Genomic DNA, 5191 nt, shown 5'->3' on the forward strand with positions numbered 1-5191 from the left:
TGGTTCAGAGTTGAAATTGTCCATGTTTTCTCACAGGATATTGTCCTCTGTGCCATCAAGATAGTTGCTGATGCTGCATTCCTTAAGAGAAACATCCAAGGTATTTTCTTCCAAGTTACAAGTTTGGACATGGGCTTACTTGCTCAGCTTGTAACAAGTAATTTGGTTGAACATATCTCAACAATAAAGTACAAAAGAGTTTCAGCTACTTGTAGGTATCTTCCTTGCTTTGGACTAAAAATATACTTTGTTGTTGCACTGCATGAAAAATGCAGAATTGCAATAATTTTTCCATGTTTCTGGAGAAGGCAATGGCAACCCACTCCAGTACTCTTGCCTGGAAAATCCCATGGACGGAGGAGCCTGGTGGGCTGCAGTCCATGGGGTCGCTAAGAGTCGGACACGACTGAGCGACTTCACTTTCACTTTTCACTTTTCACTTTCATGCATTGGAGAAGGAAATGGCAACCCACTCCAGTGTTCTTGCCTGGAGAATCCCAGGGACGGGGGAGCCTGGTGGGCTGCCGTCTATGGGGTCGCACAGAGTCAGACACGACTGAGTGACTTCACTCACTCCCTCACTCATACAGATCACCATTTCTAGCCTGAGAGTGGCCATTACTCTTTGTGCTAATATGCTTCTGAGAGTTTGATCTTTGTTCCAAAGCTCTTTATTTCTCTTTTAACTTTTGGAATACTTTTAACCTCACAAAAGGAGTACAAAGGGGTCTCATGTACCCATCACCCTGCTTACATCAATAGTGACATCTTACATAACTTATAGTGAAAAACCAGGAAACCAATTGACACAACACAGTTAACTGGACTACAGATCTTAACTCATATTTTACCACTTTTTGCATGCATGTTTATTTTGTATGCCTGTGGATCATTCAATGACATTTAGTCAGATGTATATATTTGTACAGCCACTACCATAATCAAGGCCTTTTCTGTTACCACCAAGATCTCCCTCATGCTACTCTTTATAGTTACACTCTTTATTGGGGCAAATACCCTCAGCCTTCTCCTCCAATTTTGGCTTTTATCTGGCTGTAGATGCTAAGCAGTGCCTTTGTTGACTGTCTGTTTTGCCTCTGAAGCAGGCTATTTTCTATTAACCATCTCCACAACACCCTACACCACAAGCCCCCCTGACTCCTCTTTTGACTTAAAGTATTGTCAGTTGTTATGGTGACTGCAGCTTCCTGGCTTCTGACAGTTGATTGCTGCCACCTGGCTCTCTCAATTCCAGGCTCCATGCTTCCCATGAACATTAATGAGCAGTAACCACCTCTCCTACCCGCAACCCTAGCCGGCAAATGAGAGTCAACACTGAGCTTCTTAGTGATACTGGTGCTCCTCTCATCAGTACATTCCTGATGGTTTTGGTGAATAGTGAGTTTTCCTCATGCACCCCTTCCCCCACCCAAGGAACATAATCTTCTGATATTATTTCTGACCTCACAGGGTCTATCCATTCCAACATTCCATTTCCTCCATCTTTTCTATTCCTCTCTACCATCTACCAGGTGACATAGGCATTTTCACTTCATCCAGGATGAGCCTTTGCCTACTCAAGGTTTCTAAGAGCCACCCTGAAGTGAAGTGAAGTGAAAGTCTCTCAGTCATGTCTGACTCTTTGCAACCCCATGGACTATACAGTCCATGGAATTCTCCAGGCCAGAATACTGGAGTGGGTAGCCTTTCCCTTCTCCAGGGGATCTTCCCAACCCAGGGATCAAACCCAGGTCTCCCACATTGTAGGCAGATTCTTTACCAATTGAGCCACAAGGGAAGCCCCAGAGCCACCCTAGCAGTGAGTTTGCTCCATCCCTAGGATGCTTGTCAGGTTGTTAAATCTACCTTCCAAGAAAGTACCCTCAAATTGTTAAATTCTTGCTTCTTCAATCTTCTGTTCTAGCTACCTTGATCAAGCACCTCAAAATCCAGTCTCAGGGGTACTCACCTGGCTCATGTGAATCTGTTAGCCAATTCTTCCCAGCTCCTTCAGTATACAATCTATTTCCTTTCTTTTAGGGTCCAGCATATCTCCAGTTGGGTTATGCTGGGATTTAACTGAGGTTATTAGCCTGGCAGCCAGGAGGAAAGATTGGGGCAGCTCCTGAAAGGGAAACCATATGTTTTGTAGAGTGAGGCTTTGTTGACATCTTCCAGCATGAGATGTGCTGACTCTTACTAGGGAAGGTTGAGCTACCTGTGCATTTTCTAAGAGTTCAGGGAAATCTACAGGGCCAACATTTTAAGAGTATTCATTGAGATGACTCCATCCTATTTTTCAGGTCCCAGATTTTTCCAACCAGAGCTCTGACTTTAGCATGACAGACTTACCTAGGATGAGCATTTAATCATCTTGAGGCTCTTACTATCAAGTCCTGAGTCTGCTCCTCTGATGTGTCAGGTTGTCACCGAGTCCAAGCTCTTACTGCTCCCCACACAAGAGGCCAATAAATCAAGAGATCTTTCATTGGGGGAAGGAACTGTGACTTTATTCAGAAAGCCAGCAGGCCAAGAAGATAGTGGACTAGTGTCCCAAAGAACCATCTTGCCTGGGTTTGGATGCTAGTTTCTTTTATAGAATAAAAAAGGGAGGTGAGGAGGTAAAGTTAAAAAGATGATTAAGTTATTGCATATATTTCCTGATTCCAATCAGACTGAGGCTACCATGATAGCTCAGTTGGTAAAGAATCTGCTTGCAATGCAGGAGACCCCGGTTCAATTCCTGGGTCAGGAAGATCTCCTGGAGAAGGAATAGGCTACCCACTCCAGTATTCTTGGGCTTCCCTGGTGGCTCAGATGGCAAAGAATCTGCCTGCAATGCGGGAGACCTAGGTTCAATCCCTGGGTTGGGAAGATCCCCTGGAGAAGGGAATGGCTACCCACTCCAGTATTCTTGCCTGGAGAATTCCATGGACAGAGGAGCCTGGCAGGCTACAGTCCATGGGGTCGCAAAGAGTCAGATATGACTGAGCGACTTCACTTTCACTTTCCAGCCAGACTCAGGAGGGATGTGCTAATTTCTTCTTTCTTGCAGCCATTCACAGGTGGCTCCACTCAGGATGTTTAAACACAGGTAATTTTTTTTTTATTTGTGAACTTAAACAAGGGTATTTCAGCTTAACAATCAGGCATTGGAAGGCAGGGTTCTGGGAGATGTGCATTATGTATACTTTAAGCTATAGGCAGAATTCCTTTAGTGATTGATTTGTAGCAAAGGCAATGGAAAGCAAAGGTTAAAGTAAAAGAAACAGATCCAATATGGAGTCAGATTTGTTCTTCCCTATTACATGCTCTTCTACTGAAAGAGAAGAGGGCATCTTTGTAAGCTATCAACAAGATCTTCTGTCTCTTATGCTTAGGCATTAAATGCTTGTTAATAGCCCTCTATCTCATTATTCCCTTGTAGATAATCAATACAAATTTGTAATAACCAGTCAGCTTTGCTGATCTTCCTTTCAAATGTCAGAATCCTTGTACCTGAAAGAGTGTTTCCTTCCACTGGACAGTTTCCCAGGTCACTACTGGTGAAACTGTTGGCATTTGCATTACCACCTTGTGGAAAGGAATATCTGTTCCCATCTCCAACTCAGGATGGCATTCTCTTTGCCCAATAGGTAGTGAGTGATCCAGTCCCTCAAACCCATCTGACCATCAATTTTTCTTGAATCCCATCAACAATGTACTTTATGTCTATTCAAAAGCTCCAAGAAGGTGATGCTAAGATGGGATTAGATGTGCAAGAAATTTATTGGGAGAAATGCCTCTGGGTGATAAAGAGTAAGAAGCAGAAGTAGGCAAGGGAGAGCTTTCAGATTACAATCTAGGCCTGACAACAGTGAAAGGAGAAGGGGAAGGAAAAGGGACTGGCTAGAGAGAGTTCCAGTCTATAGTATAGTTCAAAGAAAGTTTGAGCCCATCAGATGGGTTAGAGAAATATTGTGTCCCACAAGAATGAGCCTGCAGTAGCATTTGCACCATGCTCAGTCAGTGCTATTGGCAACCTGTGGGTAGCATGGTCTGGGTGCAAACTTGATGGTGGACCAAGGCTGATGGAAGCTAGGGCTACTAGTCAACTATGCTTTCTGCAGCAGCAGATCTCAGTGGCATATTTTTATGGCCACTGTAAGTGGCATTCTAAGAGCAAATCTTACATTTTTCTCTGGTTTTGACCTCTGGGGAAAGGGTTTTGGGCTTCTCCCCATGCCTCTTTAAGTGCAATGCACGGACAAACCAGGGATGATTGATCTTTTATCCCACTTGAATACCCCCAGTATGAGCTTCCACATTACCAAGAAAGGCTTCCTCTCCTCCCCACCCCTCACTCAAGTTTGGGAACAGGAGTGGGAGCTGGAAATATGCCATGACCAATTTCCAATCATTTAGGGTCTTCTCTTTGGCTTGAGTAGAGCCCTGGCCTGGACTTTAGACTCTACCATACAGCTTATTGATCTAGAATGTAAAACCCTGGGCTAACTTTTGTAACTCTTTGCCAAACTATGTTTTACCTCTGACTCTCACTCTTGGACCCTCAATGTATTCAGGCCTCCACATAAGGTGGACAGTCAGGTGTTTGCTTTCTCAGGTTTATCAACCCAAAAGGAAGGGCTTTAGCCCAATTAAACCCTAAGACATTTCAGCCCTTAGGCAGCTCAGCTTTAGACCTGATTAATGCTCTTCTGACTGGCCACTCATTTCTGTGAGGTTTGCTGTTTATCAGGTCATTTCTTAGTTGAAAGTATCCCTATTGCTTTAGCAGCAAAATCTCTTAATTGGATGATTTCCAGTGTGTGTGGCGTGGTCCTCCTGCACAGTTAGAATGGCCTCAACTCAACAGGAGTGGCTGTGAACCATCACCGAGAACAGTGCTTTACAAAGATTACCCAAAGTTATGCCCCCAACTAGAGGCTGCCTGTTGGTCCTTTAATGGACCGGAACCTGGTGGCCAGGAGAGAGAGAAAGAGGCTGATATCCCCTGGTTTACGCGGAAAGCCAATAGAGCCCTGTTCTTAGGGCGGCGCTGCTGCGCGGAGGCACCGGGCGCCCTCTCGAGTGGGTGAAGGCGCAGTGCGCCTTCTCGAGAGGGGCTTAGAAGCCCGGGCAAGAAAGTGAGCTCAGCGGGCCTCCGCGCTCCAAGGAATTAGCCAGAAATAGAGAGAGAGAGAGAAAGACA

This window comes from Odocoileus virginianus, unplaced genomic scaffold (genome assembly GCF_023699985.2).
Source record: "Odocoileus virginianus isolate 20LAN1187 ecotype Illinois unplaced genomic scaffold, Ovbor_1.2 Unplaced_Contig_22, whole genome shotgun sequence".
Taxonomy (NCBI): Eukaryota; Metazoa; Chordata; class Mammalia; order Artiodactyla; family Cervidae; genus Odocoileus; species Odocoileus virginianus.